General features: G+C 44.1%; 1 protein-coding gene across 31 annotated transcripts in view; it reads left to right on the top strand.

Annotated features, from left to right (window-relative positions):
* LOC102147848 (putative neuroblastoma breakpoint family member 5) overlaps window positions 1-21,330 on the top strand; it is a 114,465-nt gene that overhangs the window by 50,622 nt on the left and 42,513 nt on the right. The window contains exon 2 of one of the 31 annotated variants that reach the window (XR_011438630.1): window positions 7,589-7,685. The exons of 29 other annotated variants lie outside the window; for them this stretch is intronic. The gene's annotated coding sequence lies outside the window, so the exon portion shown is untranslated. Of the gene's footprint in view, window positions 1-7,588; window positions 7,694-21,330 lie in introns of all 31 variants that reach the window. One more of the 31 variants, XR_011438629.1, reaches the window with a different exon arrangement.

The raw sequence follows: 21,330 nt of genomic DNA, 5'->3' as shown, positions 1-21,330 counted from the left end.
CCGTTATTGCTCACTGGCCCCCAGTGTATACTCCCTACTCTGCTCAACCAGTCCTGTCATTGCCACAAACACACCGTATGCTTTCCTACCTCCGTGTCCTGTCTCATGTTTTCCCTGCCTGGAATGTCCTCTCTTTCCCCTTCTCTATATCTGTTTATCCTTATAGGCTCAGCTGAAATGCTACATTCTCTGAAGCCATCCCTGACCTCTGCTTCACTAGGAAATTGAGCAGTCCTTTTAGAACCCTTAATACGTTAATGCTGGTCTTCGTGAGGCTGTGAGCATCTTGAGGTTGGTGATTCCATTTCATTAAACTGTTCTATCTCTTGTTAAGCCCGTGCTGGGCACAAAGCAGACACTCACTCTGTGTTGAAAAAATGAATAAATCCAAATCTTTCCTAGACACCAGGACACTTCTGAGTCTTGTTCCAACCTCTCAAGGACGCTGTCTCCATCTTCTTGACCGAGGCAGTGTTTAGAGAGGTTATGATGAAGCTGAACACAGTATTGTGCACGTATTGATTTGATTTATGCATATTAACTTTTTCCATCTAAATTGTAAGTCCCTTGAGGACAGGGACTCTCTCACTCCCACAGTAATGAATATACTTAATAAATTGCTTAGGCTTAATATAAATTATGCTTGTTGGCAGAGTTGTTGCGTGTAAGCCTTTCCATAGGGGAGATGTGTGCTGGACTTCTTGTATCTTTCTTAGTACCAAATTTGGTCCTGCAATGTGTTCTAGGAGCTTTACAGCTATTTCTGAGATTGGCTATAAGAACAGTAGTCCTATAAGGAAGGTAGTGTTTTTTTCATTTTGCAGATGAGAAAACAAAAGCACAGAGAGGTTAAGTACCTAGTCCAAGGTCTCTCAGCCTGTAAGTGGCAGAGCTGGGATTTGAACCCAGGTCTTTCTGACTTTTGAGACTACGATGCTCAATAACATGTGTTGAGTGAATTTTTAATTTTTCCTACAGAATTGATTGTGTTGCTTTGCACCTAGTAGATCCTTATGACTACCCTTTGAGAGCTGTGTGTCAGCTTTGGGTTTACAGGTGACGAGTGTTCACCTGCTCTGCTCTATTTCTCAGGCAGTAGCCACGTGACTTTTGGCACTTGCTGAAAGTCCTGCTCCTGATGCCTCCCAAGAATAGGAGGAACAGACCAGTGCATTAGGCCACCTCTGCTGTGGTTTACATCAGGCTACAGCAGTGTCCAAGGCAAGGAAGAGGTCTTTCCAGAGACTCCTCTTTTATTGAGCAGGATGAGGCCTTTGGGAGATCATCTAGTCCAAAATCTTCAGACCAGGTTCTACAGTCAGCTTCACAGGGCAGGTGCCACATTGGTTCTATGCAAGTAAACCCAGCACCTTGTACGGTGCCCCGTGTGTGCCGTAATATATGTTGGATGAATAGATTACTGATCACCAGAATCACCTAAGGAATTTAAAAAAATAGGGGCCGGCTCCGTGGCCGAGTGGTTAAGTTCGCGCGCTCTGCTGCGGCGGCCCAGGGTTTGGATCCTGGGCGCGCACATGGCACTGCTCGTTGGGCCATGTTGAGGCGGCGTCCCACATCCCATAACTAGAAGGACCTGCAACTAAGATATACAACTGTGTACAGGGGGTGTTTGGGGAGATAAAGCAGGAAAAAAAAAAAAAAGATTGGCAACAGTTGTTAGCCCAGGTGCCAATCTTAAAAAAAAAAAAAAATCAATTCTCAGGACCCAGTCTAGGCCTAACAGATGACAGTTTTCTTGATTGGGGTCAAGTAGGTCTGATGCTCCAGGTTTTGCATCTGTAAATTTAGCCCTTCTCTATCTTTTAATAGATAAGAGAAAATTGAGACTTGGGGGAATGGATTTGGAAAAAAGACACTCGTGAATGAAGAAGAAATGCTTTCTTAGTTTCTTACTGTTTTCTGCAACCAGAGGAGTTGCCCCTTCAGATTTCTGTGGGTGGGGTCAGCGAATATAGTGGGAAGCATGTCCGTTCAGGACTTGTGTGTATTTTGTATTTGATCGAACGTTTGCTGCTTGTTCTATGCTTGGTACTAGGTGTGGGGATTTATGGGGTCTTTGAGGCTCTCAGTGCAGTGGGGAACCAGAAATATAAGCAAATAACTTCATTGAATTGCAGCTGATTCTGTGACCAGTGGCAGGGCACAGTAGGGCATAGAGGGGAGCACAGTAGAGATATTAGGGTCCTCCTTATATTAGCCATTGAGGGAGAGGAGAGAAACAGTTAAGTCTGTGATTTCCCGTGGAAAGAGCCTTCTGATTTAGACTGGTAAACAGGCCGACCCAAAGTACAATGTCCTTGCAGGGACATTTCCCTGGGAGGTTGGAAGGTATTCAAAGGTGATTTGATTTAGCTGCTGTCCAAGCCCAGCAGAAATAGCCCTTTTTATGGGCCTCTTGGACTTTTCTGGGGGCTCCAGTGTTATCCGGTGGCATCTTTTTTTGACTGTGATTAAGATAAAGAGAGATGGAAAAAGCACCAAGCAGGGAGTCAGAATCTCTGTGTTTTTTTTTTGTTTTTTTTTTAAGATTGACACCTGAGGTAACTTCTGTTGCCAATCTTCTTTTTTTTCCCTCCTTCTTCTCGCCAAAGCACCCCAGTACGTAGTTGTATATTCTAGTTCTGAGTGCCTCTGGTTGTGCTATGTGGGACACTGCCTCAGCATGGCTTGAAGAGTGGTGCCATGTCTGTGCCCAGGATCCGAACCGGCGAAACCCTGGGCTGCTGAAATGGAGCGCATGAACTTAACCACTCGGCCATGGGACTGGCCCCCACACTCTAGCTTTTAGTCTTTGTGCTGCTGTGAGACTTTGGGCAGGTGTCTACATTTCTCTAATCATCAGGCTTCTCACCTGTGAAATAGAGGCAGCAACGTTGTCTGCTTGTATTGTAGGATTATCATCAGAATCAAATAAGAATGTATGAAAATACTTTGAAAACTGTAAGCCGCACAATGTAGTCCTTTGTGACTGTCGAGAAGTCTAGTTCAATGGCAGAGGCATGTGTGTGTGTGTCCAGACACGTTGATCCCAGAGTGCGCGTGGAAATATGGGCCGGAACCTGATCATGGGAAGTTTCAAGGTCCAGTTCCTGGGAGGGAGAAGGTCACAGGACCCCTGACACAGGCTGAGTGCTGGGTGTACTACATCAAACACAATCCTCTTTCTAGCAGAAAGTGTATGGCCTACACAATTCTTTGGCAAAGTGAAGCAGGTTGGAGAAAGTGCAGGTTGCGTGTCTCCCCAAACAAGGGAATCCATAGGAAGCTCATGATGGGAGAGTTATGTCTGGGGAGACTAGAGTAGGTGGATGGAAAATGATGCTGCTGTGTGAAATCATTTTCTATCCACCTTGATCAGCTCATAGGAGAAATGACCCCAGTAGAGAGAAGAAGTCAAGGAGAAAATGAGGAAATTCCTCTCTGAGCTTCTGGCCTAGTTGAAAACAGGAGAATTGCCTTTGGACAGAATTATCTGATGAGATGAGATCACAGGGATGGGTGCTTATTATTTAATAATAGCACTTAATTGTTCAACTTAATCTCAGCTCATTAAGGCAATATGGGAAGTAGTGGTAAATGTGTTCTGAAACTGTCTTTGGTATGAAATATCCTGATGATGACATAGTAGGAATCTAGAGCAGAGCTCCCCAGCCCCACATCTCCATATTGATTCTTTCAGCTCTCTGGGCCATGAGCAGCCTCTCTTGGGTACCAGACTCCTTCAGTTTACCCCAGTTACCAAGTGTTCTGGGTGCCGTGATGGGGCAAAGATCTGCTTTCTGAAACCAGAACACTTCTCTTGCTGAGATTCCTGGCTTTACCTGAATGTGCCCTGTTTCCTTGTTTACTCTGGCTGTTCTCTCTGAGCTGTAGACTTTGTGTCTTTTCCTTTGTGGCCTCTTTTGACTTGGCACCTGATTGGAACTTCAGCATCAACAAGATCCAACGATAGTAGTTGATGGGATATCACGATACTGCACGTTGGCCAAGAGTTCTGGGTCCATTGCTTCAGTTCCATCTGAGTTCATTCTCTGGCAGCCGTTTACCTAAAATATTCTCCAGGGATGTGCTTATTATATCAGTCCACTTACTTTGTCTGTGTTCTTGGTGTTTAAGCTTAGACACTTTGAATTAAGCTAACAGCAAGGGCAAGTGATTCTTTTATTAGATGTCCTGTATTTGCTTATACCTTCTGAACTTGCTGCAGTAGATGTTTTGGTCTCACCAAACATTTTGTCATATTTTAGCCTGCAGTTATCCCTTATCTGCTTTCTTTATTCTTGTTAGAACCAATTCTAGTAGGTTTCATACCCCTCTTGGTTACCATTGTGCCTGAACCCAGAGACCATTTATGATTTTGTCTAAAAGTCTGTTGATGGTCTAGTGGTTAAGATTCATTGTTCTTACTACCATGGCTTGGGTTCCTTTCCCAGTCAGGGAACCATGCTACCCATCTGTCAGTTGTCATACTGTGGCAGCTGCCTGTTGCTGTGATGCTAAAAACTATGCCACCAGTATTTCAAATCCCAGCAGGGTCACCCGTGGTGGACAGGTCTCAGCAGAGCTTCCAGACTAAGATGGAGTAGAAAGAAGGACCTGGCCACCTACTTCTGAAAAAAAATGGCCTTGAAAACCCTATGAACAGCAGCAGAGCATTGTCTGATATAGTGCTAGAAGATGAGAGGATGGCACAAAAAGACCAGGCAGGGTTCTCCTCTTCTGTGCACAGGTTCACCAGGGATCAGAATCGACTTGACGACACTAACAGCAACTGAAAGTCTATAAATGTAGTCACACTGTCTTGCTGTTTTATTGTTCTAAAAGTGGGATATTTTATATGAACTGGATTTTAGAACAATATCTTCTTTTTATAATCTGGCAACAGTATAAATTATTGATGTTTATTATTCTTCTAGCTTTTATGTGATAGATTAATCTGTTCAATCTTAGCTGGCGAGTGACTCAGATGTTGTTAGCATTCTGCTGTGGCATTGGGTGGTCTTTAGCATTTTATTGGACTATTAAATAAAACACCACCGAAGAAATATGTTGGAGCTGGTATTTATTGCCTTAATCTTGTTGTCTGCATTGAGAAGTTGCTAGCTAAATGTTTTCTCCAGCTTTTCCTTATTTGCACTGTGGTTAATTCCTCTCAACTGCAGGCAGCCAAGGTATTTATAAGATTGTTGTGATTATTTTTGTGGTCAGTAGAAGTAACCAGCATTCACCGAGTGCCAAGAACATGCTTGGCGTGAGGTAGGACACAGCATCAGATCTAGTTCCTGCCCCATGAACTTGATGTGAAGTGAGCTGGTCAGGGAGGAGGAAAGGAAGAGAAGACACTTTCACAAAATTGTGTCTATTCTGAAAGGGAGAGAAAATGAATTGAGTTCAAAAGGACACCTTAGGAATTCAATTAAATGGGATAAAACACAGGTGACACAGCCATCAAGACAGTATTTATGCTAAATTACACAAATCTGAGGAATGAGTCATGGCAAGCAGAGGTATAATGGATAACATAGCTCAGAGCAAAACTGTAGTCGTGTAAGTCGGGGAGGAGATGCAGCTGGTTAAAGGTTAAAGGAATCCTGAAACCCGCCCCGGATTTGCCTCTCCACTAAGGACCACATCTGATGAGTTTCCAAGGCATGTGCCTACTATCCCTCAGCTCCCCATCCTGTGCCCTATTCTATTGCTCTGGTTCTGGTCCTCCTTAAGTCTTTACTGGTCTCTCATCTTGCCCCCTCCAATCTGTCATCCAAGATGCTGCCATAGAAATCTGACGAAAGTTTGCTGTGCAAAAATCCTTAGATGTCAGGGCTAGAGGACATGTAGCATCTGAACAGGCCTCCAGGCCATGCCGACTTCACTCTGTGTGTGAGCTGGTGCTCCTGCCGGGAACGGGCCCTTTCCTCAGTTTGCGTCTCACAGCAGCTCTTCATTCTGCAACTGCTGTCTCATCTGTGAAGACCTCTGACCTGTACCTGATCGACTTGGATCTTAGTCCTTCTGTGCTTCTATTGTGCTTTGTAGCTAGAACCTCATCACAGTAGTGAGCTTATTAGCATGTAGTCTTGTTCAAGCATGTGTCTTTCTTTTATGTGTACTGTTAGTTCTTAGAAGACAGACGTCACGTCTTTGTTTTTATATCCTCAGTGGCGGTGGGGGCTGGCTGAAGGAAGGACTGGCTGGGTCATGTCAGGCTGCAGGCTCCTCAAGGCCAGTTTGCATGCTGAGTATCTGCAAAGGCTTTTGACTTTCGTTTATTGCAAGGGGAAAATGACAGGCTCTTGGAATCATGGGAAGATGAATTTCTTTCTCCTTCTGGAAGATTTCCAGTCCTGGAGGACAGGAACAGTTGGTACAAATGTCCTGAATTTGTGGATGTGATCTTGATGGGGGGACACCTGTTCTGTCTGCAGAACTGGCATTTTCTTTGGGCTCTGAGGAACAGAAGCCTTCTCCATCTCCCAAGGAGATGGCCATGTCTGTGCAGGGAGGTGGCAGACCCAAGTTTACTTAGTGACTTGGCAATGACCGTCACCATCTGGGGATCTGCCTTAAAGTGTGAGGGTGGCTGGGACACTTCTGACCTCTGTGGAAACTCCAGAAGCGTAATTGAATTTCCAGACCAACAGTGGCAAACAGGCAGACCTGCTTTCTAGAATACCGAGGCTTCATCCAAATCAACTTTGTGCATTTAGTGGACTGCATGTCATTGATTTGTTTATGGTACTTAAATTTGTCTGGGAAATGGAATAGTATAAACGAACTTTCTTTTAAAGTGGGAACTCTAAACATTTTTTTATTTATTCAAAAATTGTTCTATGTTCACCTCCCTGTGTGTATATGATTGTTGTTAAGTGTTGTAAGGGATGTGTGTTAGGTATATAATACAATCTAGGATCCTGTGATTTGGGGAGTCTACTGAGAGCTCTGTTATATGAGCAAGTGAAACATTAAAACAGCCCAAGTTAGTACTATAAAAATGGATTCAACCAATGCTATAGATCTTCTTCAGAGGACGGAGATACTGCTGTGGGCTGGAGTGGTCAGGGAATATTGCAAAGGGAAGAAAATGAGACTTGAGCTGCATCTTGAAGGTGAGTGGAATTTGAAGAGATGTAACAGAGAAGAAGAGGTGATTGCAGGGCGAGAAAACAGAGGGCACGAAGTCAACCAGATGGGGATCCTTCATGAATATTTTTAACATTTACGGTGTTGATTTGATCAGGTATTTCATTATAAAAATCTGGGCTCATGCTCCCCCTACCCCAGTCCCTCACTCTTTTATCTAATCTCTTCTAATTCTTTAAATTCCCACTGTGTACCCAGCACTGGGCTGGATACAAAGGAGATGCGAGCCAGAGCCCTTATCCTTATGGAGCTTCAGTCTGGTAAATTACTGCATCCTACTGAAAAACATACAACCAACAGCAGTTTTTGAATGAAAATATCAAATCAGAACCTCAGATTCTGTCTTGCTGGTATGATACCCAGGCTTGCTCTCTCATTCTCTCACTGCTTTCCTGATATGTTCCTTTTCTTTTCTCCCGTACTACAGAGGTGCGTAAATGGCTACGCCTTACCTTTTACAGATGGGAGCTTGATGTCAGGTGACTTGCCAATGTTGGAGGAGACAAGTTGACGGAAGAACCATAGTAAGAAGGTTGTTTTTTGTGTCTTGCTTTTTTCTTTAATTGCTTCTCAGCTGGCTGTAGCACGAAGGGAGCTGCCTTTCTGCAGACGGAAGGAGAGGTGTCTCTTGGCCTCGCTGGGATGAATACTGCCTTCTAAACATGCCCTGGGACTTTAGGAAGAGGTGGATCGCATCAGGCCAACCAGAGTACAGGTCGCAGTGCCGCAGCTCTGAGCTGCTGCAGAGAAATCAGTGACTCATGTGAAGGCACCTTGGACTTGTGCACAAGGATTCTGAGATTCTGGTCATCTTGGGACTTGGTCTCTGAATCTCTGTCCTACCTTCAGTCCTCACGGGCCTTGGTTTTGATGATGGAGGTGGGAGCTGAGAGTTGGAGTCTATCTTCCTTTGCTTCTTTGACTTTGTCATTGATGCTTGCCCCCAGCCCCCGGCCTTGCCCCAGATTAGGAGGCACAGCGTGGTTTGCATTTGTGCACAGCCTCTTGCCGCAGTGCTGCTTCCTGACATTTTCTCTCCCTCTGTCTCCTCTTGGTCAATGTCAGCCTCTCAGCCACATTGATAAGCACGTTCAAATTCTGGGCCACTCCTGCCAGCCCAGAGCCATTCGTCTGTCCCTCTGCACTTCTGCAATGCTATTGATTTGCTTGCATGCAGTTTAACTGGATTTGGCTTGGCGTGCGCTTCTGGATGCTTTTCTGTCTATTGATCTGATCTAATGGTACCCATCACCGTGGTTCCTAGGAGTGCTGTCTGGAAGCAGCACAATGTGTTGCTAGCTATTTTTTGCTTGAAAGCTGAGGTGGTCCAGGGACTCAGAGGCACTAGAGATAATCCTTAGAGCTTTTTTGAAGTCTGTGTATGAGGACTTTTTCCTGCCTTTTCTTTGCTTTATTTCTAAGCCCATTCTTTTCCTTATTCGGTTGCCTGCCCCTCATTCTCCTGTTCCATTAATCAAAAGTCATGCCTTCTCCCCACTGTGGTTGCTCAGTGTCTCTCCTGTGTTTTAATGTATGCACATGTGTGTACATGAACATGGAATTCTGTCTTACTGTGGTGTTACAGACACAGATGAGGCATTCCTCTTAGGGTTGCTCAGCTTCTTCCCCGTCTATGAAGGCACAGACAGAACACCCTCCTTAACTGAAAGAAAGTTGTAACAGCTGTGGATTGGCCTGGAGTGTGTATATAAGCATATATAGATCTGTGAGAGAGAGAGAATATGTATGTGTGTAAGAGGCAGTGCTGGCATGGTCAATGGAGCCACTATCTGTTCCTCACATTAAATGTTACACATAACCCAAGGGGACAGAATGCATTGGACAACACCTTTGGATTTTCTTTGGATATGTAATATATTGATTTGGTAAATAACTCTGGCTAATATAACAAATATATTCTGTGTGTTAGTAGCCATTTGCCTCAAAATTTAGCAGCTTAAAACAACCGTAATCATTTATTATGTCATGTAGTTTCTGTGGGTCAGGTTTTCAGGAGCAGCTTCGCTGGGTGGTTCTTGCTTGAAGCCTTTTAGGGGATTGCTGGCTGGGGCCACAGTCATCTGAAGACTTGACTAGGCTGGAGGATCCATTTCCAAGGTGGCTCACTTGCATGGCTAGCAAATTGGAGCTGGTTGTTGGCAGGCGGCCTCAGTTCCTTGCCTCGTGGACCTGCCCACAGAGCTGATTGGGTGTCTTCACGACATGGCAGTTGGCTTCCCCTCGGGAGAGTGAACTGAGAGAGAGGAGGAAGCTGTAAAGTCTTTGAAACCTAGCCATAGAAGCTGCACTCACTCGTTTCCATGACATCTTATTGGTTACTCAGGTCAGCCTGTTCACACTCAGAGGGAACTTCATGGGTGTGAACACCAGGAGGCCAGTCATTTGGAACTGTCTTAGAGGCTGGCTACCACACACCAGGATCTCAGTGGCTTATATCAATGAATATTTCTAAGTCACTTCCCCATCCTGTCTGGTAAGGGAGCTTAGTTCCATGCAGTCATTTGGGAATTGAGCCTTTTTCCATCTTGTTGTTCTGCCCTCCTCTAGGTCCTCACTGTCCTCTGTTTATCTGAGAATGAGAAAGACAACAAGGATTTCCTGTGGGATTCTTTTTTAATAACTAGGCTTGGTGGTGATGAACATCTCTTCTGTTCACATTTCATTGGCCAGAACTCACAAGATCTCCTGAGGGAGGTTGAAAAATGTCATCAAGCTGTGTGTTTTCAGCAAGGCAAGGAGAACATGGATATTGGCCTAGTGATTTCTGCCATGTTTCTCCAAGTCACATAAAGCTGTGCTAAAGGCTTTGTGTCATTCAAGAAGGAAAAACAGCAACCAAGTAGACTGACGGTGCTCATCACAGCCCGTGTGCGAATCCTCATGCATCCCCTGAGGGCCTTCTGTATGCCCAGCACTCTTGGGCTGACTCAGGGGCAGCAGGGCCGTAAGCCCAAGCAGGGATGGGAAGCCGTGGTGTCTTGAGCATTTCCTTTGAATTCCAGGCTCTTCATAGAAGAGTAATAACAATTGCTTCCACTTAGTGATTGTGCACTCTGTGTTCTTTATATATGTTATCTTATTTAATTTTCACTGCAAACTCTCCACTTAGACATTATCTCCATCTTATAGATGAAGAAATTGAGATTCAACGAGGGTAAGTAGTTCTCTTGAGACCCCACAGTCAATACGTGGTGAGGTTGGAATTTAGACCCTTTCCACTGTTCCAGGCTGCCCTGAGCTATCCCAAAGTGGAAACCAACAGCGCTCACAGTCTGGCGATGCTTTTTGGTGGCAATCTTGGGCCATAGCATCTTGAGAACTGCTAGGTGGTGTCCTGAGACAATCCCTCCACCAGAGTATGTTGCTCTGCATCCCGGGACAGCGAGGGCTTAGAAAGATGCAGGAGAGTCTGTTCTCCCCAGCCTGGAAAGTCTGGTGCTTTGGGTTGGCCCAGCTCCACCTTCTCCCTCTGAACATACCATCTTGCTCCCACGCTAGTGGGCAGGGTCCTGGTGCCCCATTTCTACTGTGTTATAGCTGTCACCTCTTGCTCTTGTAGGGCTTTATATTTTTTTCAAAATACATTCATATTGATCACTCCTTTGAAACTAACAAATACTCTGTGAGGTTAGGAAGAGGGTATTCTTACTCATGTTTTATCCTTAGGGAGGCTGAAGCCCAGAGAGGTTAGTCTCTTCGTATGGTAGGCAGCGGTGATGATGGGGTACGTGGTTTTCCTTTGGTTTGGTTTTGTAACTGTGGGAAGAGTGGCCCAAGAGGATAAGGCTTCATGGCCATGGGTGGGGGATTTACAATTCTTGGAATTTGTACAGAAATACGTACACTGATGTTAATATGTGGTTCTTAGTAATTGTTGTTGTGCCCTTAAATAGCATTTTATTTCGTTCATTTGACCTCCCCAATCCATCCTGGGCAGATGCTGGAGGAAGAAGCTGGCACAGCTGAGTGCCAGTTTTCAGAGGGCATCCCTGTAACCCTGGCAAGTTGTTTCCTGAGGCCTGGGGCCCTACTGCCTGGGCGACATCCTAAGGGGCTGGTCTTGCTCTCTGGGTACCTATTTCTTCCTTCCTTTCCTCTAACTTTACCCAGGAGCTGAGGTGTTAAGAAGGCCCTTCTCTAAGGCAGGTGTGTGCTTGGCTGGCAAGGCTGCTCACGCCTGGAGCCCCCCGGTAGGTCAGGAGTGTTTCACCATCTTGCTAGTGAAAGCAGGATGGAGGGGAGGGGACGCTGCCCCTTAGAGCAACCAAGCAGGCTGGGGTTTTGCCCAGGATGGGGGATTCCCAGGATGTGCTAAAACCAGGACCACTCCAGGCAGACAGAGGTGGCTGCCATCCTGGTTGGCCTTGCCCCCTCCCACTCTTGCCCCTGCTGCTTGTCCCTGAGGAAGCTCATGGCTTGTCATGGTGAGCATCTGGCAGGAGGCTCCTTCACTGGGGAGGGCCCTGGCTCAGGACATGCTGCATCCTTTCCCTCTGCCCCAGCGGCTGCCTCTCTCAGCCATCCTGGCTTTTGGCCTCATCCCTCCCGGTTCTCTTCTCTGAGCCTCCTAGAGGTCCAGGGATGATGGGGACATCCAACAGGGACATCTAAATGGGTTTGGTTAGCCCTATGGAATGTAATGTGAGTCTTTTCCACCTCTCCACAGAAATCTTTATTAAAATATCAATTTCTCCTTAAAAGAAGAAATCTTTCAGACAAATCTGACCCTTGCTGTGCTTTGTTGGCATCTCTGCGAATGGGAGGCGAGCAGCGTGGTTTAAGGTTCAGTTTTTAGGCCAGGTTTGGTGCAGTCTTACTTTTGTTTTCTAAAGCATTCCTCCATGTCCCAGAGAAGACCTTGGCCTGCCGTCACCTTCTGTCCCGGTCCTGGACCACTTCCTTTTCCCTAATCCAGCTCCTCTTGGATTCATTCAAGGTTCTCCAGACAATCATTTCCAAACCAAGTTCTTTATTAGGATAGAGCTTGGTCATTCCTTGTTCACATTTCTTTTCCCCCTTTTAATCTCTGCCTCCCTGATCTTTGGCAAATAGAAAGTGCTTTGTAATTCTTTAATAAAGAAAGGAATGGAGCTCTGATGAGGTGTTATGTGCTTTTCCTATATGGCCTCATTTAATTTCGTGATGACTCTGCAAATTTCCTTTTCACCGTGAGGAGGAGGCAGCTCAGGGAGGTTGACCAGCTGGTTGAAATTCATAGAACATCTTACAAGTGGTGGAGCTGGGACTGGGGCTGCCAAGCTTTTTCATTTAGTTCTGTCATACTGTTTGTTACTTTAGAGCATTGGCTTGGAAACCAGGACGCCTGGGTCATAGTCTCACCTTGACTCTGTAACTAACTGGGTGGCCTTGAGCAAACCATTTGATCTTTGGACATCAGTGTCTTGCCTTGTTAGAGTAAAACAAGAGGTGGGACTGAAAGCTGGAGGTGCCTTCCGGTGCTCTCATCTTTTCTTGTCTCCGAGCAACTCTGTCTTCATAGTCCATGCTTACCCCTCATTGCTGCCACCTCTCACTGGCTACCCTTGTTGACTCTTTTCTCTTTAAACTTCTTTGATTGTCCTTACAGCCTTTCTTACTCTTTCTCTCCGCCTTTTGGTGAGAGGAATTGTTGCTGTGACTTTTGATTCCTGAGACTCACTGCGTCCTTTAGTGTACCTGGATTACCGTATCTGGAAACTCATTGCAAAAGTATTTGCTGTTTTGTGATGATGATGATAATGAGAATGATTAATTACTCTGCTATGAGGACTCTTGGGTGGATCATCACAGGAAGTTGGGTGATAAGACAGAGGCTTAACAGTTTGGGACTGCCTGAAGGTAGGTAAAAGAACTAGATAACATCTTAAAGGGTCTTGCTTAACACCAGGAAAAGCTACCATTTGTTGGTTCATTTGTGTGACGCGCCAGGCTTTGTGCTAAGTCCTCAGGATACAGTGGTGACAATGACAGCGACACCTAGTTGCAGTCTAGTTAGAGGAGACACAGTTAATCTAAGAATAAAATATAAGCTCACAACTCTGGTAAGTGAAATTAAGTGTAACAGGGAGAACTAACCTAAACAGAAAGATGTGAGCGCCGAGCGCTTTGTATACATTATGTCGTTTCATCTTTACAGTGGCTCTGAAAGGAGGGTAGTCTTTTTCCCTGTTTATAGAAGAAGAAACTGAAGCTCAGATTTCAACCCAGATCTGGCTCCAAAGCCCAGGTTCTTTCTGCTATGCCTTGCTACCTCCTTTAAGAGTCTGAATCTCAACTTTTGTAATTCTCTGTACGGGGCCATCACTTCCCCTTGGGCAGAATAGACAGAAGCTTCCATCTTGTGATTTGAAGGCTATAGTTAAAAGGCATCTCTGTCCCCAAATATCCACTCTACTGATCTGATACTCAGTGCCGGAAACGCTGAAGGCCATTGAATAGCCTCAGGATATTGGGTTTTCATGAGAATGCTGTTAAGGTGAGAGTGTGTCATCTGGCCAGGCTAGTAAATTAGGCCATTTGCTGCCAGTGCTTGTCCTAATATGGATTAGCTTGTTTAATTAGTTCGCTATGTGTGAAGAGGAGGCAGGCTGAGGACTTGGAACACAGGACAGGGAAGTTTTGGTGGTGAAAAGTCGGGGTGGGGGGCAGGAAATCGCCCAGAGGATTGATACTGTACTGGGAGGAGGGCTGGATACAGAGTACCTGGAAAGATGAGGAATGGGACCAAAGGTGAGAGGTGAAAGGTCACCAGAGACAAACTTTGCCTCCGCTGGTCATATTAGTAACTGGTCTGTCTCTGCCTCATTTCTCCTTTCTGGGATACAAAGCGCAGGATTTTCTCAACTCTTATGTGAGAAAAAAGGAAGTGGTATCTCTTGTCTCTCTTATACACAGATTAAAAGCCAGTGCAGCCTAGTGGCTGAGCCAGTAGATTGACTCCTGTCTGTCCCTGGAGTTCTTGAACCTGCTGCTGCTCGGGGTTTGGCTGGCGTCAAGGTGAAGGCTCAGCCCGTTGGGCTTGCCTCTTGGCAGCTGGTCCTCTTGGGCACCTCTTTAGTTTTTCTCTTTCTCGTTATCTTTCTTCTCCTACTCATTTACTTTGTTTCTCCTTAATTTATCCTCTTTTACAGTGTCCCCTCCTTATGTCTTAACCTGCCAGAGGGCACTCACGGTAATGCTTAGTAGAGCTGGTGGCCCTTGAGACACCTTTTTGAGGAGAATGGTGAAGCTCTACCCATAGTATCCTTTGAACTCTAAAGACGAGAAGAGCTATCATGTACGGAAGAGAATGCCTCTGGGTGTCAGGGTGACAAGAGATAGCTTTAAGTATTTGAGGAGAGAGTAGAGTCTGAATCTTGATAGAGACCAATTTTAGCTTGCCTTAAGGGAGAACTTCCTAACAGCTGCTGTCTGAGGTAGTGATCTCTTCATCAGTGGTGGTATTTAAGCATGGGCTGGTTGATGGCACGGCAGGGATTTATAGAAGAGATGAAAATTTCAGGTATCCATGTGGAGGGGGAGGGGCGCCAGACAACATGATCTGCTATTACTGTCCCTTCAAAGCATGAAATTCTGCTTCCTTTCCTTAATCTCGCCACGAGCTGACTTTTTCTTTCTTTCCTTTCAGTCAAGTCTCTGAATGTTGGAATTTTTAAGTTGGAAAATGTATAATGCATTATTTTATCATTTTTCTTGGCATGTCTTTAGAAATATATTCCTGCCTGGAACATGGGTGCTGCTGTATTTTGGGGTCACCCCAGTGAGCCTGGTTCATTCAGGCAGTCCCAGAAATGGCATGGTTGTTTAGACTCTTTGCTCTAGAAGGTTCAGCATGATACAGAAATAATCTATTTTGTGAGCTTCGGTTTCATTTTCCTGCAATGGAGAGTAGGAATATGAAATGGGATGGCTATACTCTCACAGTGCAGAAAAAATTCATATTCTTTGGGGAGGGAAATATATCTTCTAGAAGTAGAGCTAAAATTCAGTACCGTTATAGCTTATTTTTTCCCCAGGGATTATTTATGTGGTGAACTCAAGCATCCAGATGACAGCCAGCAGTGCAGAAAGGCACCAGGGAGAAAGCTGAGCAGCCAAAATGGATGCTGAGGCTCATAGCTGTGTCTTAAAGGAGAGCATGTGAGAAGCTCACTCGGAAGCTAATTTGCTTGCGGTTCTACTTTCTTGTCCACAGCAAACCAAAGGGGGACGTTATCATGCGTTTTTTTAAAAGATAACTTGGAGATATAATTTACATACTGTAAAACTCACCGTGTTAAGTGTGTACAATTCAGTGGGTTTTAGTATATTCACATAGTTGCACAACCATCACCACTGTCTAATTGCAGAACATTTTCATCATTCCCAAAGGAAAACCTGTACCATTAGCGGTCACTTCCCCAATCCTTGACAATCCCTAATCTACTTTGTTTCTATGGATTTTCCTGTTCTGGGCATTTCCTATAAATGGAATCATACAATATATAGCCTTTTGTGACTAGCTGCTTTTAATGTTTTTAAGGCTTATCCATGTTATATAGCATGTATCAGTACTTCACTCCCTTTTATTGATGAATGATATTACTTTATATGGATGCCATGTTTTATTCATTCATTCATTGGTGGACACTTGGGTTGTTTCCATTTCTTGGTTATTACGCATAATGCTGCTATGAACATTTATGTACAAGTTTTTGTGTGGCCATATGTCTTCCTTTCTCTTGGGTGTATACCTAGCAGTGGAATTACTGGTTCATGTGTTAACTCTATGTTTGACTTTCTGAGGAACTGCCCCACTTCCAAAGTGGCTGTGTTATTTCCTATGGCAGTGTGTGAAGATTCCAGTTTCTCCAGTATCCTTGTGAACACTTGCTATTGTCTTTTTTGTTTTAGCCATCCTAGTGAGTGTGAAGTGTATCTCACTGTGGGTTTGATTTGCATTTTCCTAATGACTAATGATTGAGCATCATGTGCTTATTGGCCATTTGTGTATCTTCTTTGGAGAAATGTCTACTCATATCCTTTGCTCCTTTCTTTGTTTTTCTTTTTGGTGAGAAAGATTGGCCCTGAGCTAACATGTGTTGCCAATCTTCCTCTTTTTGCTTGAGGAAGATTGTCACTGAGCTAACATCTGTGCCAATCTTCTTCTATTTTTTTGTATGTGGGATGCTGCTGCAGCATGGCGTGATGAGGACTGTGCATGTCTGTGCCTGGGATCCGAACCTGTGAACCCTGGGCAGCCAAAGCAGAGCGCCTGAACTTAACCACTGGGACACTGGGCTGGCCCTGTTTGCCCATTTTTTGTTTGAGGTTTTTGTCTTTCATTGTTGAGATGTAAGAATTATATTCTGGATAAAATTTCCTTATCATATATGATTTGTAAATATTTTTCCCATGTCTTTGCACTTTCTTGATGGTATTCTTTGAAGCACAAGTGTTTTTAATTTTGATTAAGTCCACTTCATTCTTTTTTCTTTTGTTGTTTGTACTTTTTGTGTCAAATCTAAGAAACCATTGCTTAATCTAAAGTCACAAAGATTTACTCCTATGTTTTATTCTCAGAGTTTTATAGTTTTAGCGTTTACATTTAGATGTATGACAGATTTGGAGTTAAATGTCACATATGGTGTGTGGTAGGAGTTGAACTTCATTCTTTCATGTGTGGATATTCAGTTGTCCCAGCACAGTTGTTGGAAAGACCGTTTTTCTCCTGATGAATTGTCTTGGCCCTCTTGTCAAAAATCATTTGGCTGTGAATGTAAGGATTTATTTCTGGACTCTCAATTTTGTTCTATTTATCTATATGTCTAACTTTATGCTAGTACCACAGTGTCTTGATTACTGTAGTAATTTTTGAAATTGGAAAGTCTGAGTCCTACAACTTTGTTCTTTTTCAAGATTGTTTTGGTTATTTTGGGTCCCTTGCATTTCCACGTGAGTTTTAGGATTGGCTTGTCAATTTCTGCAAGAAGGGCAGATGGGATTTTGTTATACTGTGATATAATAAATTTATATTTGGGCCCTGGTTCCTGGCACAGAGCTCCTAAAGCCCTTGGAATTTCCTGATTGATAGAGGTTAAGAGGGAGCATCTTTTGTTCTTCATGAGAAGCTCTTTTCAACTTTACCTGAGTTGATGTTAATGAGGTGACTCTTGGTGGGCCCCTAACAGCTTCAAGATGGGAGCTGGTTGCCAGAGGAGCTAACCTTGTGATTAAAGGATGGAACTTGCATCCCCACCTCCCTACCTAGGGGGAAGAGCGAGGGGCTGGAGATTGAGTTCAATCTCAATGGCAATGACTTAATCAGTTATGCCTATGCAACGGAACCTCCATGAAAACCCTAAATAGTAGGGTTTGGAGAGGTTCCTGGTTGGTGAACACATTATGGTGTTGGGAAAGTGGCATGCCCAGAGAGGCTTGTCAGAGCTCTGTGCCCCTTCCCACACACCTTGTCCTATATACCTCTTCATTTGGCTGTCATTTGTATCCTTCAAAATTAGGTAATAGTAAGTAAAGTGTTTCCCTGAGTTGTGTGAGCTGTTATAGCAAATTATTGAACCTGAAAGGGGGTCCTAGGAACCCCTGATTTATAGGTGGTTGGTCAGAAGTACGGGAGGCCTGGGACTTGAAATTGGCATCTGAAGTTGGGGGACAGTCCTGTGAGACTGAGCCCCTTAACCTGTGGGGTCTGTACTAACTCTGGGTAGTTAGTGTCAAAATTGAATTAAATTCTAGGACACCAAGTTGTTATCTCTAGAGAATTGGAGAATTACTTGGTGTGGAAAACCTACACATTTGATATCAGAAGTGCTGGTAGTAGAAACAGTTTATAGGTTTTAATAGAGATGGCATGGCATTTGTAGATCAATTTGGGGAGCATTGCCATGTTAACAGTGTCTTCAGATCCATGAACATGGGAGGTTCTTGATTGATGTATGTCTTGTTGAATTTCTTTCAGTGATGTTTTGTAATTTTCAGTGTACAAGTCTTATACTTCTTTTGTTAAATTTATTTCTAACTATTTTATTCTTTTTGATGCTATTATAAATGGAATTGCTTCTTAAATTCATTTTTGAACTCATTCATTTGTTCTAGTAAGTTTTTTATTATGTGTGTTTGGATTCTTTGGGATTTTTTATATACAAGATCATGTCATCTGTGAATAGAGGTAGCTTTGTTGCTGCTGCTTCAATCTGGATGCCTTTTATTTCTTTTCTTGCCTAACTGCCCTGGCCGGGGCTTCCAGATCGATGTTGAACAGAGGTGATGAGAGTGGACATCCTTGACTTGGTTCTGATCTTGGGGGAAAATCGTTCTTTCTCTCACCACTAAGTAAGATGTTAGCTGTGGATTTTTTGTTAGATGGCCTTTATCTGGTTGAGGAAGTTCCCTTCCATTTATAATTTGTTGGGTGTTTTCATCGTGGAAGGTTGTTGGATTTTGTCAGACACTTTTTCTTTATCTATTGGGATGGTTAGATGTCCTTTATTTTATTAATATGGTATATTACATTAATTTTCATATGTTGAGCCAACCTTGCATTCTTGGGATAAATCTCATTTGGTCATTGTGTATAATCCTTTTTACATATTGCTGGATTTGTCTTGCTAGTTCTTTCTTAAGGATTTGATGACAGTTGTTGTTAAAGGCAGAAGCATATGTAGCATATCATTATCATACTTGTTGCTAACAGTGTAGAAAGCATTAAAAAATACTAAAACTCAGCCTCAAGGACTCAAAAGGCATAGTAGTAGCTTGGAGCCATTTTGCATGGAGTCATTGCCGATTTTAGCTTATACTTTAACTAATGTATATAATGGTTATCCTGAATCCTGAAGAAATACACTGAATTACAGCTTACCAAGGTCTCAATTGTTAGAGCAGAGTATAATCTATTTTAGGAAGATTTCTAGTCAAGGAAGTTCAAACTAGAGAAAACTTTGGTATTTAGATGAAGTACCTGCCAGTTATCTGGAAATTTTGCTCCTTCGTGGGATTTCATTCAGTAGTGGTGCTGATACATGATTGACTGTTGTACTAGAGATCCTGCATCCCCAGCTCCAGGAAGGCTCTGCCTGGTCACAGCTCATTCAGTCAGGAGGGAAATGTGACACGGTACTTACCTCAAACTGAGCCTACCCTGTGAGGTTCTGTGAGCACATTCGCAGAGTCACAGCCATTCCTCGGCGGGGGGTGGTAAGTGGGGGTGTTTGTCAGTTGTCTGTGTGGCCTGGTCACTGATGACACTGCCTGCTAGTGGCGTTCACCCCTCCCCTCTTCACTCCTCTTTGAGCCTGTGGGACTGAATTCTTGATTCCGTGTCCCATGGACTCCATGGCATTTTTGGATCACCTTGCTTTATGCACGGTCCTTAGTCCATGAGGATCTAAGAAGGGATTATTGTAAAGCTACAAATTCTGTATCTTCAAAGTCTTGTTGTCTCACAGAGCAAGAACGTAATGATATAAAGGGTTTCGTCTCTTTGTGATTGTATGGTATTTTATAAACTATAAAACTTTCATTTTTATTATCTAATTTTGATTCTTATGACAACCCTGACATATAGGCAATATAGATACTAGCTATGTGCTGTGGATGAAGCAGAGGCTTGGGGAGTTTAAATACTTAGAATTTACCAGGTATAGAATGTTGGTGGTGGCCAAAGGTGAACGCCTTCATTCTGTGTATGAAGGCTTAGGGGATCCCTCTCTAGCATCATGCTAGGGCCTTCTCATCTCTGTGTTTCTTCAGTTTCCCGGTCCTCTCTAATAGCGGGATGGTTTTTTCCTTCCTTCACTGTCATCAATCCATTTTCATTAATGAGCATCTTGAGTTCCATTCCTAAAGTCATTCAAGTGAATCAAATACTGACCCTTTGTCCTTTTAAAGCAAGTCTTGGTGCCCTGCAATTTTTCGTTGGTTTGTTTTTGACCTCAGGGCCATTCGAGTGTCCATGCACAGGCTTCGTCATCCATCTCAATTTGAGTTTAAGGTAGTGAACCAGGTCTTAGTGGAGCATTGGCTTGTGTTCATCCCGATTGCTTACTTCCTACTGAAGTATCGGTGAGGCCATGCAGGATAGGGAGACCCCCATTGGTTCTGATTCTGCCACTTACAAGCTATGTTTCTGTTCTCTCTTTGAGCCTCACTTTTCCCTTCTTTAAAATGAAGTGTTGGGTCAACTGACCTTTAAGGCCACTGGAACTCTGCATTGGGTCTGACTTCCCTGTGATTTCTTGGTGTTCCTTGTTCATCTCTCCGTTCCTGGTTTACCTGGTGGTTTCCCAGGTGATTTCATTATCTCGTAGACTTTGTCTGCATTTCTCTTTGCCTCTCCCCTTGCCTTGGGTTTTCCCCCTTTTCCCTTGTTTTTCCATAGGAGAAGTAACCAACTGGCCAAGTAAGCATCCCAGTTGGGCAGGGCGGAAAGCTCTCCCTGTCCAGGATGCAGCCCTGGCCTCTGCCCCTGGCCTGCCTCTGTGTTGCCAACCAGAGAACTAAGGTTTTCATCCAGGAGCTAATAGTTGAAAGACTGGGACAGTTTCTCTGTCTTACTGCTTTTTTCTCTCCTCTTTGCTCTCTCTCTCGCACATCCTCATAATAAAGAGAAATGATCAGGCTGCCCCTCTACGCTTTTGCTAATGGAGACTAAAAGAACTCAAAGAGACAGCCTCTCCAGGGGCACGTTGAATGATTCAGGCTTACCCTCTGTCCCTTGTAGAGAATCACAAGGCATTAGCATAAAGACAAGTTACCACAATTATTTTGCACCCGGCCCCTTAATGGTGAGGAGCAGGAAGGATTCTGCTGTCATCTGTGGCACATTCGTTGGCTCCTGCTGAACCCCTGATCAATAGTGACACAGTTACATCAGATGGCCTTCGAATAGTACTTCCTTTTTCGGATGGGCTGGGAGAGAGAGGAAGAAATGTAAGTGCCTCATTCCTCTTAGGCTACAAATAAAGACATGGTGTGCAGCTGCATATCAAGCATTTTGGAAGCTTTTCTGGTTGTGTGTGTGTGTGTGTGTGTGCGCGTGTGTCTGTCTGTCTGTAGGGAGAAGGAGGGGTGCGGAGAACTGCCCTGAGGCTTCTGTCTTGTTGCAGTTGGGGGTCAGGACACTGGTAAATGTCCATATGGGGACTTCTA

Source organism: Equus caballus, chromosome 5 (genome assembly GCF_041296265.1).
Source record: "Equus caballus isolate H_3958 breed thoroughbred chromosome 5, TB-T2T, whole genome shotgun sequence".
Taxonomy (NCBI): domain Eukaryota; kingdom Metazoa; phylum Chordata; class Mammalia; order Perissodactyla; family Equidae; genus Equus; species Equus caballus.
This window is presented reverse-complemented; position numbering and strand designations above follow the sequence as displayed.